The sequence below is a fragment of the Ursus maritimus genome, unplaced genomic scaffold (genome assembly GCF_017311325.1).
Source record: "Ursus maritimus isolate PB19 unplaced genomic scaffold, ASM1731132v1 scaffold_17, whole genome shotgun sequence".
NCBI lineage: Eukaryota > Metazoa > Chordata > Mammalia > Carnivora > Ursidae > Ursus > Ursus maritimus.
Window position 1 is genome coordinate 50436579 of NW_024424119.1, and position 24606 is coordinate 50461184.

Sequence of the window (24606 nt, forward strand, 5' to 3'; positions counted from 1 at the left end):
GTGTGTGTGTGTGTGTGTGTGTGTGTGTGTGTGTGTGTGTGTGTGTGACGAGTGATGTGTCCTGGGCAAGCGACACTTGTTACCGAAGATGTAAATGCTCTAAATTCTTTTACTTTACACGTACTTGCACAGGCGGGTTTTTCCACACCCAGCAGCACCCTACGCGGAAGCAAGGTCGCGCGTCTGACGAGGAACAATTTTTCGGAAGGCGCCTCGCGTTAACGCAGTAGCCCACGACCGCTCAAGCTGGCGGCCGACTGGGCTGGCAAAACCGGAAGGGCCGTTCTGGGCCGTTCTGGGCGCCCGCGCGAACCACCAGTCCCAGGGGCCCCCGCGGCGCCGCGCACGCGCGATGGCGTGGCGGCAGCGCCGCCGCAGGACGCAGGGAAGCCAGCTTGCAAGTAGTGGCGGCGGCGGCGGCGGCGGCAGCGGCGGTGGCAGCTCGCGGCGAGGGCGACGGCTCCGAGGCGGAGTGGCGGTGCGGCGGAGACCTCGGTGCCCTCCTCCGTGTGAACCCCGTGGTGAGTGCGCGTCTCCGGTTAACTAGCGTGGAGTGCGCGGCTCGCTGCCTGGCGGCTGGGCTGGTTTGGCCTAGGGCCGCAGCCTGCGCCTAATGGCCGGGCCGCCCAGTCCAGCTGACCCCTGGGCCCTTCCGTCCCGAGTCGGTAGAAGTGGGGGTAGGGGGACACATGGTTAAGCCCAAGGGACAGATGTGGCGGCCCCCGGGGGCCAGGGCGGCCTGGGGCAGACGGGAGGGAGGGACGCGTGGGGGATGGGATGGGAAGGGACCGGAGAACGGCGGGGCGGCTTCGGGTGGGAGCCACAGGCGAGCGACCTGGCAGGTAGAGAACTGAGCATAGGAGGCGAGAAGGAGGTGGAATATCTTCTGAGTGCCGCTGTTGAAGATGTCATGCTTCGGGGACTCTTGACAAGCTGGACTCCTGGGTCTGGGGGCAGCCCACCTACGAAACACACACACACAGTATACTTGGCATTTTTCCACTTGCTGTTGGATATCTTGGAAATGAGGGACTGTTGGTTGCTTCCATCTCCCTTCTTTCAGCTTCACCTTTTATTGACTGTCAAATTTAAATGGGTGCTGGCTAGGCAAACCATAGAAATAAACAGTGTTCTGTGTATGTAAGATCGTGGAAAAACAGGTGTGGTGGTATGTTCAGATGAGAGCTAGGCCAAAGGAGGAATCATTGTTTTTATTTTAAAATTTGTGACAGAAGTCAGTTTGAGCACAGCTTTGAACTAGAAAGGATTTTAACCTGGGATTTCACCAGTTGGATAGAATATAGGGGATTTTTGAACTAGAATGGGGATAAAATCACATCTGGTTTTATTGTTTGATAACTAATTTATTAGTTCCTTCAATTATGAATGTAGGCAACAGACCACAGCGGAATTAGCAATGCCTGTGACTTTGTCATCAATAAAAATTACAAATATTTTTGTATCGTGTCTACAGTTTTTGCAGATATCTCAGAATAGTATTTATGCTTATATTTTTTTCAAATTTATGGCATTATTAGACACACTCTTAGATCTTGTTATTTAATGTGATGATAAAGCTCACATATTACCAAATCACTATTTTTAAATAATAGTTCTGTATAATTGGTTTCTTTCAAAATTTCATATATTTAATTATGTATTTAAAAGCAATCTGAGGGGCGCCTGGTTGGTTCTGTTGGTAGAGTGTGGAACTCTTGATCTCAGGGTCGTGAGTTCAAGCCCCATGTTGGGTGTCGAGATTACAATCAATCAATAAAATAAAAATAAAAATAAAAATCTATCTGAGAGAGAGTCCATAGGCTTCACCAGACTACCAAAAAGATCCGTGGTGCAAAGAGATTAAGAACTCCTAAGGTAGAAGTAAGTGTTTGGGGATCTGTAAGTCAGCCTCGAAGGATATTTGAATCTTTTTTTTTTTTTTTTTTTAAGAAAGAAGACAAGGCAGATAGGATTATAGTATGGATGAAAGAGGAAATTTTGTACACAGGGAAGTAAAAGAAGATTTGTCTGGGTCAGAGTAATAATTTTGAAAGATAGACTGCAGATACTTCATTCAGGGTGCTGGGGAATCAGCAAAATAATCTGAGGAAAAAAGGGAAGTGAATACTTTGGCCCTTAGATTTTTGTAGTAAGGCACCGCCTAGTTCTAAGTGGTTGAAGCCTTCTAAGCTCTTGTGTAAGCCTGTGAAAGGAAATTTTAGTGCGGGCTGGTTTTCTTTAAATCATATAGGTAGTGTGGCTTTTAAAGAGGGAGATATGCTTTTTTTTTTTTTTTAAGATTGTATTTATTTATCTGAGGGGGGAGAGAGAATGAGAATGAGTGGGGAGGGGCAGAGGGAGAAGCCGACTTCCGCTGAGCAGGGAGTTGGAGGGAAGTGGGGTTCAATGTGGGGCTCAATCCCAGGACCTTGGGATCATGACCTGAGCCGAAGGCAGACTCTTAACCAACTGAGCCACCCAGGCACCCCAAAGAGGGGGATATTCTTTTTTTTTTTTTTTTAAGATTTTATTTATTTATTTGACAGAGATAGACAGCCAGGGAGAGAGGGAACACAAGCAGGGGGAGTGGGAGAGGAAGAAGCAGGCTCATAGCGGAGGAGCCTGATGTGGGGCTCGATCCCATAACGCCAGGATCACACCCTGAGCCGAAGGCAGATGCTTAACCGCTGTGCCACCCAGGCGCCCCAAAGAGGGGGATATTCTAATTTTTTTTTATCTTTTAGTAAAAACCACAGTATCTCTCTTCAAATATATTTTCCTATTGCTATTATTTTTCTCATATATAATAGAAAGTAAATGTGCAGGTGATAGAGTTGGAGAATTGGTAAATAATTTTCTCGAAATTCCATTTTAAATTCTTACAGTTCAGCTTCATTTTGGCCTCAGACTTCTCACCGACAGATCACTGTTAACATTTCTTTAGAATATGTGGGACTTGAAATTTGCAACTGTTTGTAAAGCACCTGTCAACACCTTGCGTGAGACTTTTTTTTACCTCTAAAATAATAGCAATAATGGAAAAACCACTGCAGCAAACTTTTTTTTTTCTGGAAAAAATAAAGGGGGGTATGGAAAAGTGGAGAAGAGTATTTTATGAAAAGATATTGGTGCTGAAATAGTTTATGTTGAATTGAACACACCGTATGACAAAATCACTGCCTTGGAGAGATATTGCCTGATACTTTTTGTGTCCTTACACTGCATCCTTTGTCATTCTTTGTCCCCTGCCCCTTTATTTTTTTTAATAGCATGTATCTATCTGATATCATATTATCTGTGTATTAGTTTTTTAATTTTTTGTCTCCCCATTAGAATGTTAGCTCTGTGAGAATAGGGTGTTTGTCTTTGCCACAATGCTGGAATAGTGGCTGGCACATGACAGGTACACAGTAAATACTTGATGAATGAGTAAATTAGTTAATTTATAAGAGCTAGGTTATTTATTTCTAGGAATAAAATATCTATTTTTAAAATCTTACAAATAGTATTATGTATGCTGGGTTGAATTTGAACCTTTTCATCTTTTTTTAAAAGACAAGAAATTATTTCCCAAACACTATGCAGTACTTTTGTGGGCATTTGGTTTCATGTGGGCACTAATCATTCTTAGTACTTGCTGCCATGTAGGTTTGATTATCCTGAACATTCTACAATGATGTGATAAAAGGAAGGAAGGGTCTGTGGATGAAGTTCTTATTTTGCTAAGGTTCTTTTACTTTGTGATCCTAGGTTGGTATAAATGACACTGAATTTTTCACATCAGATTGATAAAAAATTTTAATGTCTGACAGTATCAAAGTTGGTGAAGATGTCGCTGAAAATGGTAATTTAGAAACTGCTGTAGGACAGTTTCTATGTAGGACAGATTCTAAACAATGTAGGAGTTTAAATTGGTACAGCTGCCTTGAGAGACAACATTTGCAGTTATTTAGTAAAGTTGAAGATGGGCATACCCTGCCTCGTAATTTCACAACTTCTGGAGGGCAATAAGAATGGGTGGAGGTGGTGCAAAGGGGATGATACTGTAAGTTTTCTTTAAAGACTAAAAGCAACTATGATGATGTTAACAGTTCTGGAAAACTGAATGCAAGTGCTAAGTCATCTTTGCACCTTTCCTATATTCTGTTGATTTTGTGTTTTGAGTCCGTAACTTTTTTTTTAAAGTAGTTTCTACACCCATGTGGGGCTTGAACTCTCAACCCCGAGATCAGGAGTTCCATGATCTTCTGACTGAGCCAGCCAGGCACCCCTGAATCCATAACTTTTAAGTATTGTTTCCCAACTCTTTGAAAAATTGTAAGCCTACAGAAGAGTTGCAACAGTAGTATAATAACACCTTTGTACTCTACCTAGATTCCATAGTTGTTAACATTTTGCTATGCTTGCTTTATGCATTAGTAGACACATTTTTTGCTGAACCATTTGAGAGATATAGATACCATCAGGACGCTTTACCCGTAAATATGGGTATGTATTTCCCAAGAACAAACACTTTCTTCTACATATTTGCAGTTCAGTTGTCCCCTCAAGGAATTTAACATGGATATAATATTATTGTTTAACGTATAGTACCTGATTCAATTTTCCCCAGTTGTCCCAGTACTGTCCTTAGATATTTGGTTTTGTGTTTGACCCAAGATTCATTTAAGGAGCTTGCATTGCATTTAGTTGCCTGCTTGAATCTGGACTGATTTTCCAGCCTTTAGAAGGGGGCGGGGTGGAGGGTGTCTCATGACAGTAAGTATCCAGACCAGTTGTTTTATAGGATGCTCCTCAATTTGTATTTGTCTGAATGTTCCTGCATGATCAGATTCAGGTTAAACATTTTTGGTTGGAAATGGTGTGTAGTTGATTTTAGGTCTCAGTGTATCACATCTAGACGCATCAAATGTCAGTTTCATTATTGATGTAAATTTGATCATTTGAATAAAGTAGTATCCACTAGATTTCTATTGTAAAGGCACCCTTTTCCTTTGTAATTAATAAATAATCAGTGATGTGATTATTTTATTTTATTTTTAAAGATTTACTTATTTATTTTAGAGAGAGCAAGCACTTGTGTGAGCGGGAGGAGGGACAGAGGGAGAGGGAAAGAATCTCAAGCAGACTCCCCGCTAAGCATGGAGCCCAACATGGGGCTCGATCCCAGAACCCCGAGATCAGCACCTAAGCCAGAATCAAGAGTCCGACGCTCAACCAACCAAGCCACCCAGGCGCCCCTCTTTTATTTTTTTAATGTAAAAAAATCTTTTCTCCCTTTTTAAAAAGGTTTTATGTATTTGAGAGAGAGACAGAGATGGAACATGAGCAGCGGGGAGGAGGCAGAGGGAGAGGGAGAAGCAGATCCCCGCTGAGCAGGGAACCCCATGCAGGGCTCAGTCCTGGGCTCATGACCTGAGCTGAAGGCAGACACTCAACTGACTGAGCCACCCAGGCGTCCCCACATAATGTTTGTTTTAAACAACACTGGTTTAAGGGACACCTGGATGGCTCAGTTGGTTAAGTGTCCAACTCTTTGTTTTGGCTCAGGTCACGATATCAGGGTTAGGAGATCTAGCTGAGTGATGGGGTTATGATCAGCATGGAGTCTGCTTGAGTTTCTCTCTCCCTCTCCCTCTGCTCCGTGCCCCCCTCCCCCATGCTCGCTGTCTCTCAAATAAATAAATCTTTAAAAAAAAAAAAAGCACTGGTTTAAGGCAATAGACTTCTAAACCTGCTCACAGAGTAATACATGCAATATTGGAGATAGACTCAGAATTTTATACTTCTGTTTTTATTCATTTCTCAGTTCACACTCTTCAACCTGTCTTCTGTATCAAAATATCAAACATCAAATATTTTTATATCAAAATATGGAAGTTTCAGAGTCTAATGTGAAATTGTTTAGCAGAGCACTAGTAAATATTTGACCACTGTGCACAAGGCATTCAATCCATAAAGTAACTTGTTCTGGGGTGCCTGGGTGGCTGAGTCGGTTAAGTATGAACTCTTGGTTTCGGCTCAGGTCATGATCTCACAGCGGGATCAAGCCCCGTGTTGGGCTCTGTGCTCAGTGCTGAGTCTGCTTCAGATACTTTCTCCCTCTCCCTCCTCCTCTGATTCTACCCATTCCCTCTCTCTTTCTGAAACAAATAAAATTTAAAAAAATAAAGTAACTGGTTCTGCTACACGTCAGCAGCTGAAGGGACAAATATTCCATATCTGGCTCTTATGCATTCTGCTCCTGCAGTGTGCCTGGCACCACGCTAGATGCTTTACTTTCACTGACCTGTAAAATCCTCACGACTACCCTATGTAGTAGGTCCTATTTAAAGAAGACACTGAAGCACATAGAAGTTAAGTAACTTGCCAAAGTCCCACCGTCTGTGGAAGGTAGAATTCCAACCCGGCAGGCTCAAACCAAAACCACCACACATTCGTGGGACTCAATCTCACAACTCTGAGAACATGACCCGATCCAAAACCAAGAGTCTGCGGCTTAACGGACTGTGCCACCCAGGTGCCCCTGGAGTGATTTTTTTAAAAACTTTAACAGACTCATGAGTTGTTTATAGAGGTACAAGTGTAAAGGATAAAGAAGATTTAGATTGGAGATACTACCACTGATGGGAGAGTAGAAGGTCAGGGAATGCTGTGTGAAGGACACATTTGAACTGGACCAAAAATCATAGATGTAATTGGCTATAGGGCTATTGGAGAAGGGCTCCAGGTGAAGGAACAACCTGAACAAAGAAGAGGAATTTGTAAATTAGAGAATATCCAAGTCTTTTTCCTTTTTTTTTTTTTTTCTTTTTCTGGCTAATGTGTTAGGTCTGTGAAATGGAAAAATGGGAGGAAAGATTGTAAAGGTAGCTTGGGATGAAGAAATACTGAAAAATTGACGCTACCCAGCTGATAGTATGTGATCGTTTGCCTGCAGGTGTATCAGCCCCTTCCTCGTGCTCACTACAGTGAGATTGCTCAGGGGAACCTGAAGTCAATATTCTGAAGAGCCAGAGAGGTGGGGGGGGGGAGGACGAGTGTGGGCTGTAAAGTCAAACAAATCTAGTTTTGAATTCTCTGCTGCATGATAGAATGGTTAGGCAGTAAGGTATTTGACTTTTCTAAACCTAATTCCTCTTCTGTAAAGTGGGTGTGTTAGGATTGACTAATAACAATAGCATATGAGAAGCATCAGGAACGTGGCTGTGGTTCAGTAATTGCTAGTTATCTTTTGGTGCTCAGGCTTTCAATCTTCTTTTACTCTTTTCCACCTTGTTACCACATCCCTGACTTTAAAACAAGCCTTAGTCTTGGTGCCGTTTTGGCCACCATCACAGTGCTGTCACTTCTCACTTCACCAGTTGACTCCACTGTGAGTTTGTGAGCTGCTTTCCAGTGCTGGCGGAGAGCACTTCCCACCTTACAAGGTGATGCTGCCTCATAATGGCATTTGGAGAAATTACCCCTAATTATTGTAGGAGATTGAAGAGGGAAAGTGGATGTACTCCTAATGGTAAGACATTTCACTTTATTTAAAAGATTAAAACAATTTTTTTTAGGATTGTTATTGGGCAGAGTTGGTTACATATTACTCTAGGATTCTCCAAGGTCAAGTGTGATTTTTTAAATTTTATTATTATTATTATTTTTTAAAGCCTGATATAAGTGGAATCCCTCTTACTTGCTATGGAAAAACCAGTACTTGAAAAAAAATTCTCAAATGGCTAATTAACTTCTTTCCCCCCTTCCAACTTTTGGTTTTTTTGCTATACACAATTCCGTCTCCTGGAGTTAATCTTTTCATAGGTATGAAGGATTTCAGTTACATATTTTTTTACATCTGAACCACCCCTTAAGTAGTCCTAATCAAGGTATTTTCATTTTTAAAGTAACTAAGACCAATAATTTCTGTATCATGTACACATTTTAGAAGACGCTTGGGCACTGAGCTGTTTGATTTCTTGTTTTTATTTTTGTTTGGCTTTTTCTTTTTTTAAAATTTTAAGTAGGCTTCATGCCCAGTGTGGGGTTTGAACTCATAACCCTGAGATCCAGAGTTGTGTTGTCTACAGACTGAACCAACCAGGCACCCCTCTTGTTTTTATTTTTATTTTTTTTAATTTTTATTTATTTATTTATTGAAAAGATTTATTTATTTGATAGAGGGAGAGACAGCCAGCGAGAGAGGGAACACAAGCAGGTGGAATGGGAGAGGAAGAAGCAGGCTCCCAGCGGAGCAGGGAGCCCCATGCGGGACTCGATCCCAGAACCCTGGGATCATGCCCTGAACCGAAGGCAGACGCTTAACGACTGAGTCACCCAGCCCCCGCCTTGTTCTTAAATTATAGGTAATTAAAATTTCTTTCTTTATACTTACCTATGTTTTCTTATTTTTTGGAATATGTTTCAATTTTTATTATGATTTTGTAGAAACAACAGTAGGGCAGTTTTTCACTGTTTCTAAGCTGAAATCCAGGTTTTTTTTTTTTTTTTGAGTTTATTTATTTAAGTAATCTATATACCCATTGTAGGGCTCAAACTCATGACCCTGAGATCAGGTATTGCATGGTCTTCCAACTGAGCCAGCCAGGCACCCCTGAAACCCAGTTTTGAACTCTGCAATGCAATAGTCAGAAGTGGTGAATATTTGTTCATATTTCAAGTTTTTGTGTTTACTATATGTAAATGAATGGTTGAGCAAATGTTTAACAGTATAGCTTAAACAGTATATATATATATATCAAGCCAAAATTATCTTTGTATACACCTTTTTTGTATGCCATTTTTAAAAAATAAGGCTTTAAGCCTACTGTTGTAACGCTAAAAGCAGGCAAGATGTCTGCTCATTAATCTGTCCGAAAAGGTGCTTGCTTGGTCTTGCTCCCTTGTAATGCCAGTACACCCACGCTAGAGACTAGTGGGAAACATGTCGTCAAACATGTTCAGTTCTTCCTTTTTTTTAACTTACTAATTTATGTTTCCAATTTATTTTCTGTGACTCTTTGAAAGGATTAAAATTGGAAAATTTGAAGGACAAAAGCATTAGTCAAGGGTTATTAGCCTGTTTCTCTTTTTACAGAATCAGAGTCAGATTATCTTCTTAAGTGGTCTTAATTTCATCCAAATACGTGTATTTTTAAAGGTTTTAGGACTTAGGCTAAACTCATCTATTTTTTTAAAAGATTTTATTTATTAGAGAGAGAGAGAGAACAAGCAGGGGGAGAGGCAGAGGGAGGGAGAAAGGGAGAAGCAGACTCCCCACTGAGCAGAGACCCTGATGCGGGGCTTGATCCCAGGCCCCTGGGATCATGACCTGAGCTGAAGGGAGACACTTAACCAACTGAGCCACCCAGGCGCCCCTAAAGTCATCTATTTTTAACCCAGTCTGAACTATCTCCTGTCATTTTCTAATGTAAAACTCTGACCCTATCTATTGATTTTACTTCCATTATTTGTAAATCATGACTACCTGACAAAAATACATTAGGTCTCAAAGTTACAAGGCAGAATTGCAAAATGTTTACAAATACAGATTTCTGTATTGAAAAGCCTATGGAAGACTAGGTGAATTCTTTTTCTGCAAAAGAGACCCAAGGAGTCTTTGAGTCGTCTAGAACCACGTGTTTCTTAATATCTAACTATTCAAGGTTGTGATGGGCCAACTTGGATTCTGATGGAAAGTGACCTATTAAGCCTCCTTCTGAGTAAGTTTCTGTTTCATCATTAATGGTAATAATAACTAGCATTTATTGAGTTCTTTCTCTTTTTGTAGGCATTATGTAAACTAGTTAAAATTATGGATTTCGGGGCGCCTGGGTGGCTCAGTCATTAAGTGTCTGCCTTCGGCTCAGGGCACGATCCCAGGGTCCTGGGATCGAGCCCCACTTGGGGCTCCCTGCTCTGATGGGAGCCTGCTTCTTCCTCTCCCACTCCCCCTGCTTGTGTTCCCTCTCTCGCTGGCTGTCTCTCTCTCTGTCAAATAAATAAATAAAATCTTTAAAAAAATTATGAATTTCATAATTCTATGAAAGCATCTTAATGATTGATTTCTTCTTGAAAAGCTATTTAAAATTAGATTTATTTGCCATTTATTATTTATTTATTTATTGTCCAGGAGGTTCCTTTAAGGTAAAACACAGTCAATGGTATGGTAAATGTGATGAAATGAACATGACAGCCTGCTGTTTACATACCTTCCCTAATTTTTAGGGTGGATTCTTGGATCTTGAAACAGGCTTTACCAGTATTACAGCTCAGCAAAAAATGCAGCTGAAGCTCAAAGTTCTCTTTCTGCTCTTCTGTTTGGTTGTTTTATCCACTCACTGTATTTACAGAGGAAGCTAAGTTTATCCAGGGGACCAAAGCTTCCTCAAAGCATGTGAGGTGGTGAAATCTTTCTCTCAAAAGTTCTCAAAGGGTTCTAAGGGTTTTAGGTTTTTAAAAAATCATTTGGTTTATCTTGAGCTCCAGGTTTATATATGTCTTAGTGAGTTGTCATTAGAGATTGTTGAATTGGAGGAAATTAGATTTGGTGGTATTTAATTTTGACTAATAAAATTAATGGAGACTTATCTAATTGTGAAAGTTCCTGATACCCACTTCTAGATTGGGTGCATATTTCTGTATAATTTATTGTTTCTGGGAAATCAAAGGACATAATTTTAAAGCCGTTGCAGTTCTGCTTATTGGTATGTAGCTTGTTACTGTTGAACTGTGTCCAGAAGTACTGTCCCTTTTGTTGCACTTGAAAACTTTCAGTTTAAATATATAATTATTCACAGAATTTGTCTGGTCCCAAGTGTTTAAGTAATTGCACTAGCAGATCTTTCAGAGGGGGGATCTTAGTGCCAAGTTTTTATTATGTTCTCATTTTTTAAAAAAAATTACTAAAGTAATGTTCTTTGTTTGAAAAATAAAGAAAACAAAAAAACCGAAAACCAAAATTGGGCACCTGGGTCTGCCTTTGGCCCAGGTTTGGAAGGAGTCTGCACTGGGCTTCCTGCTCAGTGGGGAGTCTGTTTCTCCCTCTCCCTCTGCTTCCCCCCCCCTGCACCCCCCCTCCCCGCTCGTGTGTGTGCACACACACACTCTCTTTCTCTCTCTCAAATAAATAAAATCTTAAAAAAAAAAAAACAAAAAACTTAAGGGGTGCCTGGGTGGCACAGTCACTTAAGCATCCAACTCGATTTTGGCTCAGGTTGTGATCTTGGGGTTGTGGGATCAAGCCCTGCGTTGGGCTCTGTGCTCAGCATGAAGTCTGCTTGGGATTCTCTCTCCCTCTCCTTCTGCCCGTTCCCCCACTTGCTCGCTCATGCACACTCTCTCTTTCTGTCTCTAAAATAAATAAATCTTAAAAACAAAAACAAAAAAACAACAACCTAAAAACGGTGCAAAAAAGGGAAAAGGGGTGCCTGGCTGGCTCCGTCAGAAGAGCATGTGGCTCTTTATCACGGGATTGTGAATTCGAGTCCCATGCTGGGTATAGAGATTACTAAAAAAATACATATAAACTTAAAAAAATGCAAAAAGTCAAAGCTTTTCTTCCCCACATATGCATGCACATACTGTATGTTTTGGATTTTTTCCCCCCTGAAATTATAGTTAACATTTGTGCTTGCATAGTACTTTACATATATTAACTTGTCGTCGTTGTTGTTGTTGTTGTCGTTGTTGTTGTTGTTGTTTTAGCGGGGGAGGGACAGAGGGAAAGGGTGAGAGAATTCTAAGCATGTTCCATGCCCAGCGCGGAGCCTGACATAGGGCTTGATCTCACAACTATGAGATCATGACCTGAGCCAAAATCAAGAGTCAGACACTTAACTGACTGAGCCACCCAGGCGCCCCTAGATATATTAACTTAAATCTTCACAACTCTATGAATATATCTTATGAATTAGATTCTATTTTATATCCATTTGGAGATGAAAAAAGTGAGGCAGGGAGAAGTAATTACCAAAGGTTGCACAGCTCGTGAGTGGCAAAGCTGAGATTGAGTCCAGGTTGTCTTGCTCACATGTTGTGTTTTAGCTGCCTCTGGGGTCTTCCTGGCCCACTGATCTGTACTGTGCTTTTTTCATGTAAAGATGGACAACTTTCTCTGTACCTCTATCTCCTTAATAATTATATAATATTCGATGGCAGATGTGTACCATAACTCACTTAGTGTCTTTCAAACTTCATCTTGTTTAATATTGCCAGTTACATTAGTAATGGTTTCAAGTAATACTTTAAAAAGTGAAGGTTTTTGAACTGGAACAAGTGAGGATACATGAGTATTTACTAAGTAATGCATATTTTTTGCTGTCCAGGTGTTTTGATACTCTCTCAGCTGAGTTGTATAATAAAATCCAAGCTTAACCCACAGGCCGTTGGATATGTATGAATTTCATTATTTTTGTGGTTAGTCTGTCTTCTTTAGTTCTGGAAAATTAGTAGTGTTTTAGGGGTAAAATCGACATCTATGTGGATTTTATTTACTTTGGTAGGGTCTAAAATTTTGGTGTTAGAACAGGAAGTCTGGTGTGTTAATTTGAGATGTAAATACTCTCTGGCTTTATATTACTTACATCTTCAAAGTCGGGTGCCTTTCAGTTCCTTGTAGTTATGCCAGGAAGAGTTGGTACTAAGTCCATTTTTTTCCTACAATGTTTTACTCTTGTTTCAAATATACCAACTGACGATATTGAAGTATTATTGTTTCCTTCCCCTCCTTATTGATAGTTATTTCTTAATTGTGAGGAAATATCTTTTTTAGTACATTAATAATTATTTAAAATATGTCTATTAGAAAGATAGTAGATATTTTCAACTTAAATTAATTACTGTTCTTTAATCATTTTGGAACTGGTTAGAAGTCGCTTGGCTGATTCCTAACTAGCACATCGCTCTTGATCATTCAGTCCTTTATTTATTAACTTTTTATGAATGTAGACATTAAATCAGTACCTGCTAAACGCAGGTCTGTCTGCTAAGCAGTGGGGATGCCAAGATGACTATCTCCCTACTTCAGGTTGCTTGGAGTTTTGTTGAGAAAACAGCATGTTGTTGCTCACAGTGTAAAATGCTTTGATGGAGATGAGCCCGAATGAGACCGGATGAGAATGGCCAGGAGAGCCTCCTCGGCTTGGACTGGGCTCTGATGCCTGAGTGAGAGTTAACTGGCCAATGACAAGAGTGGCCAAAGGAGTCGAAGTAGAGGGTATATCGAAATCTGATTTGTAAAAACTGTTCACAATTGTTAATATCACGTACAGTGTGAGAACACAGGGCCCTCAAGGGCAGACATTACCCGTCTTGTTCATCGGTGCCTAGCACATTGCAGATATTTAACAAACATTTGTTGAATGAATAAATGAAGGAAGTGTGTTAAGCTTACCGTGCTTGTCTGTCCATTTTTTGGAAAGAAGTGAGTTCATTTTTAATACCTGACGATTTTTAGGTCATTTAATTTAACAAAATATTTTAAAATGAGTAATGAACTGTAACTGAACTGAATGAGGTTAAGTCTTGTAAGGGGAAGCACATGTGGACAAATCCTTGTAATTCAAGATGGTTATTTATATGTATAAAAAATATTTGCCAGGGATGTCTCTGTCTTGTATGGATTGGTTAGATTCCTGAAAAGTGGTGGGTAGTTAAAATAAATCCTCAGATTTAAAATATTTGATTGATAAAATATAGGAGCTAACATTGTGGTAGGTAGGTAATTAAAAATTGTCAGTCATGTCCTTTTTTGTCGTATCAGGTTAATATGAATAAGTACCTATATAATGAACAACAAAAAAGGAACTTGCAGTTCTGTCAAGGTGTAGGCATCGGTATCTAAAAATGTTTCCCATGCTTAATCCTTGAGTAACATCATAATTTTCCCCAAATCCGGATCCTATTTGTACTATTATTTATTTGTCTTTTTTTGTGGACACAATTTAAAAATATTTTTCAAGAAGCTTTACGTTGGGGCGCCCAGATGGCTCAGTGGGTAAGCGTCTGCCTTTGGCTCGGGTCATGATCCCCGGGTCCTGGGATTGAGCCCGGCATTGGGCTCCCTGCTCAGTGGGAAGTCTGCTTCTCCCTCTCCCTCTGCTCCTCCCCCTGCCTGTGCTTTCTCTCCTGCTCTCTCTCCCGCTCCCTGTCAAATAAATAGATAAAAATCTAAAAAAAAAAAAAAAGCAGCTTTATGTTATTACCGTAATGAAAGGCTAACACCTCATATCCTAAATAGAAAGCAACTTAAATATAATAAAAACAAAACAATGTTATGAAACCTAGCTAGGTACTATTTGCAGAAGGTGCCGGGTTTGGGGCCCCTGGGTGCTCAGTTAAGCGTCCACCTCTTGGTTTCGGCTCAGGTCATGGCCTCAGGGTCTTGAGATCAAGCCCTGCGTGGGGTTCCGTGCTGAGCATGGAGGCTGCTTAAGATTCTCTCTCTCTCCCTGAGCCCCTCCCCTTGCTTACCCTCTCTCTCTGTCTTCTCAAAATAAATAAAAATTTTTTTAAAAAGTGCTGGGATTGAGGCCTGCTATCCTTTAATTAAAAGGAGAGATTAGCAAAGTGTTAGAAAAGTGTTGAAGACAAATTGGCACCTTGCTTAGATTTTCTCCATGATGTGAATAGAAGGATTGAAAGAGGCTTGAAAATGGGGTAGCTTTCGGGGTACCTGGGTGGCTCAGTCAGTTAAGTATCCCACTCTTGATCTCAGCTCAGTTCTTGATCTCAGGGTCATGAGTTCAGGCCACATGCTGGGCTCCACGCTGGGCATGGAGTCTACTTAAAAAAAGAAAATGGAATAACTTTCCTACCTCATGGTTCATTGTTATTTAGTGTCATAGGGAGGAAGGGATGCTCTCTGTTGGTGGGAGCAGTTCCCCCAGAGCTTCACAGAGGGAAGAGATTCGGGGGCTGGGTCTTGAAGGATAAATCTGGGTTCATTTGAAGGCTGTGGGCCTCTTGGGGCCTATATGATAGCATCTGCTCGTGTTGGAGACTTGAGGATATAGTATGGCGGCAACAACTGCTTTGGGGAAGTGAAGAAATGGTGGGAGAGGAGCTAGCAGATGTAAAAAGAGGGATTTAAGGAATTAATCTCTAGTAACTTTTTCTAAACTTTCATTTATTTCTTTCATAGAATTTGAGGGAATATAGGTTATTTATTTAGTCCTGAAGTCCAACTAAACTTGACTTTGTCAGACAGTTTGAAACTTTCAAAGAAAGGGGGACTTGTCCCGATACCGACTCGCATATTAACAGTTGGCCAAAGATTGGGGTGATTAAAAGTTGTCCTTGGCTGTGAATTACAGCACTCACAGATGGCATAGTGGTAAAAGCTCGGTGAGCCACATGTACCTGGCTTTTACTCTCAGCTTTGCCAGTTACTAACTTGACCTTGGGCAGATTATTTAATTTCCTCAGTTTCCTCACCTATAAAATGTCGGTAAGAATACCTGCCTTTCAGGAGTGTTACACAGATTAAAGGAGAACATCCATATTAAAGCCCCTGATTGGTGCCTAGTTCATGACAAGCCTGAAATGTGTGGTAGTTCTTCTTTTTTAAGATTTTATTTATTTATTTGTCAGAGAGAGAGAGAGAGCGCGCGCACAAGCTGAGGGAGAAGCAGGCTCCCTGCTGAGCAAGGAGCCCAATGCAGGACTTGATCCCAGGACCCTGGGATCATGATCTGAGCCGGACGCAGACACTTAACCAACTGAGCCACCCAGGCGTCCCAGTTACTATTCTTTTTATTTCCTAAGCACCAATGTATTTTACTACCACCAGTCAATTAAAATTCTCTTTGAATTCAGCCATAACTATTTATAATGCCTTTTAAGAAAGTTTGCTGTTAAATGGAAATTAATGTAAAGGCAGACTTTTCTTAAACGGTTCTGGCTAGGAAGTATATTTGCCTTGCTTCGCTTGACCAGGAATTAGTGCAAAATGTAATGTGCCTGTGGAAATTTTGTTATGAAGTGTCTGTATTTCATTTTTTTTTTTAAGATTTTATTTATTTATTTGACAGAGAGACAGCCAGCGAGAGAGGGAACACAAGCAGGGGGAGTGGGAGAGGAAGAAGCAGGCTCCCAGCAGAGGAGCCTGATGCGGGGCTCGATCCCAGAACGCCGGGATCACGCCCTGAGCCGAAGGCAGACGCTTAACGACTGAGCCACCCAGGTGCCCCTGTATTTCATTTTTGATCACAGTAAACCGAGAGAGAAATGTTTTCAATGTGATAGTTTAAACACTAAAATGTGTTGGGGCACCTGGCTGGCTCTGTTGGAAAAGCATGCAACTCTTGATCTCGGGGTTGTAAGTTCAAGCCACACGTTGGGTGTAGAGATTACTTAAAAATAAAATCTTTAAAAAAAAAATGAACACTAAAATGTGTTACCAGCTGTTAATGGATTCTGGAACATCATGTGGTAGCTGGTAATCCTTTTTCTAGGTGGTGGTTGTTGAAGATTGTGATAAATTACAATGTTCAGATGTTTTCTCAAGTTAGTATACTTTTTTTTTTTTTTTTTTTACTGAAAAGAAAGTTGCTAAATTGGATCCTTGGACTTAGAAGTGTATTACTTGTGTAATTTAAAAAAAAATATGCTTTATTTTTTTTAGAACAGTTTAAGATTTACAGAAAAATTGAGAGGATAATACAAGGAGTTCCTATATACCCAGCGCCAAGTTGCCCCTATTCCTAACATCTTACATTAACATGGTATATTTGTTATAATTAGTGAACCACTGTTGACACATCATTGTTAACTAAAGTTCATATGTTATTTTGATTTCCTTAGTTTTCACCTGATGTCCTTTTTCTGTTCCAGGATCCCATATTATATTTGATTGTCATTATCTCTGTAATTTTTAATTAGATCATCTTAAATTAGGCACATTAACATATTTGCAAAGCATACTTTGTTCTCAAATTTCAAAGCCATACTTTTGTGTGGCATTTATGTTACTAAAAATGCTCTTAGGCTGAAGACTGTTGGCCTTTACTTTCACTTTTAAATAGTCTTTTACCAGTGTAGGTTCCACAGCCTTAGCAAGTACTCTAATCTGTTTAGTTAAGACTTTCATACTTCCCGCTTACTTTCATGGAAAGGTTCATTTTGGTCAGTTCTCTTATGCGATGGACATGGAGCTGTGTCCCTGTGAAATGATAGACATCACCTTTTGATTGGCAAGAAGAATGATGTCTTCCATTGTGTAGTCATTTACACTTTCCAGTCATCTCATGTGAACTATACAACTTAGCATGTGAGAGGAACAGGGACACTCCAGTTTTGAAGGTGAGGAAACAGAAACTTAGGTGAAGTGACTAAGTTGCTAGTAGGTCACACTGCCGATAGGTGTCAAAGCCCAGCCTTAAATGCCTCATATCTTCTGACCCTGGTTTTGGTATTCTTTCTGCTCTGTTTGACGTAGTCTCTAAAACGAGAAAGTAGCAGGTGGTCTTCTCTTACATAATATAGGCTGTCTCACAAAGTTATTCCTGAATTTATTAAATTAATAAAGGGAGGATTAACTTGTTTACTTGAAGTCTAGCTGTTAAAGTGTAGAACCATTTGATATCTGTCATTAACTTGGGATCCCTTTAATTAGCAAGTTTCAACAGAGAAAACATGAAACATGATTCTCATTCCATAAAACATTTGAAATAATTTTTTTCCTAGTGTAGAGTCCTTCTCTTGAGTAATAGTTCATTCAGGCATAGTCGCTAACATTTGTAATATGTGTATCCTCCGTGGAGTGTATTTCCTAGTTCGCACATTTCAGGCCGTTCTTCTCCATGCTCTGCATCAGAGTAGGTATAGCTTGCTTATCAGGAATTGGCAAGCTTTTTCTGTAAAGGGCCAGATAGTAACTATTTTAGGCTTTGTGGGCCATATGGACTCTGGAGGACTCTGGCAACTATTCAGCTCTGCCATTGTAGCATGAAAACAGCCATAGATTCTATATAAACAAATGGGCATGGCTGTGTTCCCATAAAACTTTATTTATAGAATCAGGCCCCTAGCTGAATTTGGCCCACAGGCTGTAGTTTGCCAGGCCCTGCTCTATACCATTGTGGAAGGATACAGAAACCCATTGTGCTTTACTCCTTCAGCTAAAATCTTCCTACTGTTCTCTCACTGGTAAGTCTTCATAACCTGAGTTGAAAAGCTTAACATTTGATTTAACATGCATGGTTTATAATGCATTTTATTTTTGTAGAAAATGTGGTAAGTGGAACTGAAGTTACAGATTTTCAGAGTCTAATTTTTGACTACAAAAAGAAATGATCTCCCTTGGAAAATGCTTGCAAATTTCAGGAAAAAATTCTGTTTGTTACTATTAGATATGCTAATGCCTAATGTTAATGTAAACTCTTTTATTTTTTACTTACGTTCTTTTTCACAGAGCAACTTTTGACAGTGCAATTAGCAAATATATATGAGCGCTTCTTGTGTTTGTTCATGGTATTGGGGACTAGGGATACATCCATCTGGGCGATGCTCTCAGCCTTTGAGGGGACCTGTCATTTTTGCTGGAAGGACAGGATACAGCTATCAAAGATGAAAATAAAAACAAAAAGTTTCAAATTAGTAGTATGGATAAGCAGCACTTTAAGAGTTCAGAGTTGGAATTTATCGCTGGGGGCGTACTATATGGTTGGGAAGGAAGGTTTTATTGAGCCAGGCCTTGGAAATTAGAACAAGTAAGTAATTAAGATGAGACCTGATGTAAATAACAATGAATATAATAATGGGGCACCTGGGTTGCTCATTCGGTTAAATGGCTGCCTTGGGCTCAGGTCATGATCTCAGGGTCCTGGGATCCAGCCCCGCATCGGGCTCTCTGCTCAGCAGGGAGCCTGCTTCTCCTTCCTCTGCTGCTCCCTCTGCTTGTGCTCTTTCACTGTCTCTCTCTCTCAAATAAATAAAATCTTTTTTTAGAAATAATGAGTATAATACTATGAAGGTGAATTGAAAATAAAAATGAAAAGGCAATTTAGCTGGAACAAGTGGTTTTATGTAGGAAAATTGTGTGAGATAGGATTGGAAGTGTGGGTTAAGGGAAGACTGGTCCTTGAGTATTAGGCTAAGCAGTTTGGAAATTATCTTCTAGGAAGTAAGGAATAAATGAAAATTTTGAGTGCCTTAGTTTTTCCTTTAAGTCTTTCATGAACCTTCCAGGTATTATTGTTAATATTTTCAGTATAGTGTGCTTATTTTAGTTAACATGTAATGATAATTTCGTACTGTTCACCTCTTCTTTTCTCGTCCATCAAAGACCATATTCCTGTTCTTCCTGTATTATATCTACTCTGGTTATGAAGTCTCTAACAAGAATATGTTATTGAAATACCTCTTATTCATTCATATATTCATTTACCAAATATGGACTGAATGCTTGTGATTTGACAGGTTTTGTTCTACTCAGTGCAGATACAGCAGGGAACAAATAGGCAAAAATATCTCTTTCTGTGGAGAGGAGATATGAGTGTGTGACAGGGTAGGGGCTGACATTTTACATAAGGTGTCCAAGAAAGACCTCATTGAAGAAGACGACTCTTGTGTAAAAAGTCCTAAAGGAAGTAAGAGATTTGGGTGGCGAGCAAGTGCAACGGTATGGAGGTGAAAGTATACCTGGCAAGTTTGAGAACATAGATGGAGCAGAATGAAAGAGGGGACCAGTAATAGAGTGATAATATGTCCTTGTTTACATCTCTTGTCTTGATGACATTATTAATAGTGCCCACTTTCACTCCTAGTAGTGTCTTGGTTTGGATGGCAAATTATATGGTCTTTTGGTTATAGGAGGTAAGATCAGAGAGGTAAGAAAGGTGGAGGCAGACTATGGAGAGCTGAGAAAAGTTTTTGGAGGATTTTGGGCACAATCTTGATACGATTTGACTTGGATTTTTATAGACTCATTCTGGCTGCTATGTTGAGAGTAGACTAGGAGCGAGGACTGAAGCAAGGTTAGGAGGCTGCTGCAGTGATCCCAGCTGAGAGATATGGTACTTTGGACCAGGGTGGTAATTAGCAATAGAAATGATGGTGAGTAGATACATTCTGCCTGTGTTTTGGACGTAGGGTCATCAGGAGTTGATAATGGGTGTAAGAAAAGAAGGGAGTCAAGAACGATGACAAAGTTTTTGGTTTAAGCAGTTGGAAAGATGGAATTGCCATTGATTGAGATGGGGGAGACTGGGATTTAAAGATGTTTTTCTCGGGGGGGAGGGAGATGAGTGCAATTTTGGACATATTAAGTTTGAGATGCCCGTTGGACAATCCACTGGAGACGTTGAGTAGTTGCGTATTTGGATCTAGGCATTCAGGGGAAAGGTAAAGTCTGGAGATACTACTTTGGGAGCTGCCAGCATTTTGGTAGTTCTTAAGCCATGAGATGGAATGAGATTGTCTAGTGCTGAGTGTAGTTCGAAAAGGAAAGGTCTAAAGAATGAGCTTGATGGTAGCGTACTACAGTGTTTTGAAGTTAGGGAGATGAGGGGGAATTACAAAGGAGACTGCGACTGAGTGGAGGAACTGAGACTGAACAGGAGGAACGCCGTGAGAGTGTGGTATCCCAAAGCCAAAGAAAGTGTTTCAAGGAGAGTGGTCAACTGTGTCAGATGCTTCTGTTAGGTCAAGAAGAGGAGGAATGATAATGTATCATTGGATTAATAATGTGCTTGCTTATTTATTTATTTATGTATTTGTAAAGATTTATTTGAGAGAGAGAACAGGGGGGAAGAACAGAGAGAGAGAGGGAGAGAGAAACTCAAGCAGAGCAGACTTTACACTGAGCACGGAACCTGATGTGGGGCTCGATCTCACAACGCCGAGATCACAACCTGAGCCAAAACCAAGAGTCAGACACTTAACCGACTGTGCCACCCAGGCGCCCCACAATGTGCTTATTTATTACTGGTGACTTGAAGACTAGCAGTTTTGATGGAATGGGAGGACAACACTTATTGGTGTGGGCTCAGGAGGGAATTAGAGGAGAGAAACTGGAGACAGTATAAACACCTCTTTCAAAGAATTTTCTTATAAAGGGAGGGAGAAAAATGGGGGTAGAAGCTGAAGGGGAGACATGAAGTAGAGAGGTTTTTTTATTAAATGAAAACTAATAGCATGTTTATATACTGGTGAGAATGATCCAGTAGAGAAGGAAATATGGATGGGAGGGGGATAGGGTAGTTGGGATTTTTACAGTAATGTTCTTAAGGCATGTGAAGGGAGGAAATTAGCATACAAGTGAGGGTTGGCTTTAACGTAGAGAAAGGCAGTTCATTCAAGGTAAAGGAAAAAGTGGAGCACGAGAGAGAGAGAGAGAGAGAGAGAGAGAGAGAGAGAGAATATACATACATATATACTTGTAGTTACTTGCAGTTTACTTTGCTTCTGGCTTCATAGTTGACTAAGCTTTGTGAGGACAGAGACTGTGTCTGTTTTGTTCTGTCCTGTACTGTTAGTGCCTGGGTACAGTGAAGACATTCAGAAAATATTTGTTGATTTGAATTAAATTGGGGAAGATAGCTTTCAACAGCCTTTCCAATTCTAAGTTTCTGTTTGATATTAAGATCATAGAGGAGGGGTGCCTGGGTGGCTCAGTTGGTTAAGCATCCAACTTTTGATTTTGGCTCAGGTCATGATCTCAGTGTTGTGAGATTGAGCCCCGTATCGGGTTCCATGCTCAGCGCAGTCTGCTTTTTCCTCTTCCTCTACCCCTCTCCCTACTCGTGCTCTTTCTCTCTCAAAATAAATAAATAAGTAAAATCTTAAAAAAAAAAAAGGTTATAGAGGAAATAAAGAATTTATTTTTTTTATTTTTATTTTTATTTTTTTTAAGATTTTATTTATTTATTTGACAGAGAGAGAGAGACAGCCAGAGAGAGAGGGAACACAGCAGGGGGAGTGGGAGAGGAAGAAGTGGGCTCCCAGCGGAGGAGCCTGGTGTGGGGCTCAATCCCAGAACGCTGGGATCATGCCCTGAGCCAAAGGCAGACACTTAACAGCTGAGCCACCTGAGGAAATAAAGAATTTAAACTCAGCTAAGAGGTGAGGGTTGGAGACAACCTGTATTTTAAATGATATTTGAGTGTAAACTCCTATGAAGTAGATGTCAGTAGAAGCTGGATGAAGTTCTGTAAAAACCAATAGAAAAAAGGATCTTTAAGGAGTCAGTTAGTAATAGAATTGGAGATTAGGGTAGATGTGACTGACAAAATGTTTAGATTAGTTGGTTGAGAGCAAGGGCTGCTTTGGAACCAGAACTGAGTCAGTGTGAATTTTGATGTGGCTGCTTGCTAGGTATGTCAACACTTTTCTCAACTGTTAAATGAAGTTAATGAGAGCACAGTCATCATAGGGTTATAAGGTTTCAGTGAGGAAAAAAATAGTGCCTGGCATAAAAAAAGTTCTAAATAAATGGTAGCTTGGTATGAGTATTGTTATTGGTATTGTCATTGTTACTTTTCAGGAAACTAACTTATTTGCAAATGTTTATACTTCCTGTTGTCTTCAGTATGGTAAAATTTCCCCACTTCTAGTTATTTATGCCTACATTTTATTTAAGCAATTTCCCAGTAGCTATAACTATTGTGTTATAGTGGTGCCTTAGAAGAGCAGAACATTCATAGACTTTACCTTTTACATTCTCAAACCCTTTTCCGCATCTGTTGTGTTTAAGTAGTGACCTGTTAGGTATTATTATTTGTGTGTGGGGGTATTATTTTTTCAAAATGTATGAGCCGAGAGACTTGGGGCTACCTGAATTGAGTTCACTTAAAGTGTTTGAGCTCCTACCTGCCATCAGCTATGTTAGGACACAAAGTTGAATTCTTTCCCTCAGTGTTTACAGTCTAAGGGGAGAGAGAGATATATAATTATACTCTGGCATATGCTGCATGTTGTGTAAAATAGTATTCAGAACATGAATTTAATTTAGGTAAACTGTGGGCAAAAATATAGGTCAGAGTTAATTCTCTTGCATTTTACCCAGTGGTTTACTGACACTTTTTTTTTTTTTTTTAGGGTGGGGGGCAGAGGGTGAGGGAGAGCAAGAATTTGAAGCAGACATAGGGTTGGATGTCACAATCCTGAGATCATGACCTGAGCTGAAGTCAAGAGTCGGATGCTTGGGGCTCCTGGGTGGCTCAGTCAGCAGGTCATGATCTCAGAGTCCTGGGATCAAGCCCTGCATCAGGCTCCCTGCTCAGCGGGTAGCCTTCTTTTCCCTCTCCCTCTGCCACCCCCCCCCACTTGTGCTCTCTCACACTCTGTGTCAAATAAATAAAATCTTAAAAAAAAAAAGAGAGTCAGACACTTAACTGACTAAGCCACCCAGGCGCCCCTATATAATAATGTTTTTAAAAGTGTTATTTTGTAGGGTAAGTTATTACCTGTTTTTTGGCAGCACCCAGACCAACTTATTATAGAAAGGAAAGCAATAAAGCGTATAATTCTTGAACTTGGTGAAAGAAAAAAATGCTGAACAAGTTTGTCTAGATTTATTGAAAATGTCTTTAAAGGCGTTTGGAACTACTGAAGGGTTTGGAAGGTGAATTCTTTAGACTAGGTGGAGCATTACTTTCATGCGTTAATTTTTTTAAGTGAAGCTATATTTGAAGATTTTAATTTCTAAATTGCATAAATTGGTTCATATTTTGCTGTGTCATTGGAAACATTTTATGTGTCCTATCTTGAACATTTCAGTTATAATTAGACTGTGAGCTCCTTGAGATTAGGGGACCTGGCTAGGCTCCAGCCAAGCCCAGTAATATATTTGTTGAATTAAGTTGTATTAAGCAGCCAGAAGGGTGCAGTTTGAGAATTTCTAAAATATTTTTCCCTATTTTTTATTATGAAAAATTTCTAACATAACTGAAATTGTTAAAGGATAGTATAATGATTATCATCTACCCTCCACCCAGATTCAACAGTTGTTTACCTTTTGCTGCATTTTAAAAATCTCATTTTTTTTGCTGAACCATGTCCAAGTAAGTTGCAGACATCCTAACATTACTTTTACATACTTGAGTGTGTGTCTCTTAAAAATAAGATACTCTCCTAAGTAAGCACAGGATTTTTGAATCGTTCTTGTAAAGATCAGGACTATAATAATAGTGTACTGGCTCTGTCATCTCTCATATGTGTGGTCCTGGGCAGATTATTTCACATCCCTGTGCCTCACTTTTCTTAGCTGCAGAGCACTTATCTCAGAGGGATATTATGAAGATGAAGTGTGTAAAGTTCTTAGAAGCACACCAGGCACTATTTTCAGTTGATAACGTGTTTTCCCAAACATTACTCAACTGTGGTGAATTAATACCACACCCACCCTTGTTCCCAGAGTTGGAAACTTTTACCTTTTTTCCCCCATTTGTTAACAAATTTTGTCTTTCTTTCTTTCTTTCTTTCTTTCTTTCTTTCTTTCTTTCTTTCTTTCTTTCTTTCTTTCTTTCTTTTCCTTCCTTCCTCTTTCTTTCTTTCTTTCTTTCTTTCTTTCTTTCTTTCTTTCTTTCTTTCCTTCCTTCCTTCCTTCCTTCCTTCCTTCCTTCCTTCCTTTCTTTCTTTCTATTTTATTTTTTATGTTATGTTATTTGACAGAGAGACAGC

General features: G+C 40.0%; 1 protein-coding gene across 6 annotated transcripts in view; it reads left to right on the forward strand.

Moving 5' to 3' along the window:
• Positions 1 to 374: 374 nt before the first annotated feature.
• The window catches only part of GAPVD1 (GTPase activating protein and VPS9 domains 1), a 74779-nt gene continuing 50547 nt past the window's right edge, over positions 375 to 24606 (forward strand). For 3 of the 6 annotated variants that reach the window (XM_040631888.1, XM_040631887.1, XM_040631889.1), the window contains exon 1: positions 384 to 521. The gene's annotated coding sequence lies outside the window, so the exon portion shown is untranslated. Of the gene's footprint in view, positions 522 to 24606 lie in introns of all 6 variants that reach the window. The other 3 variants (XM_040631884.1, XM_040631885.1, XM_040631890.1) reach the window with 2 other exon arrangements.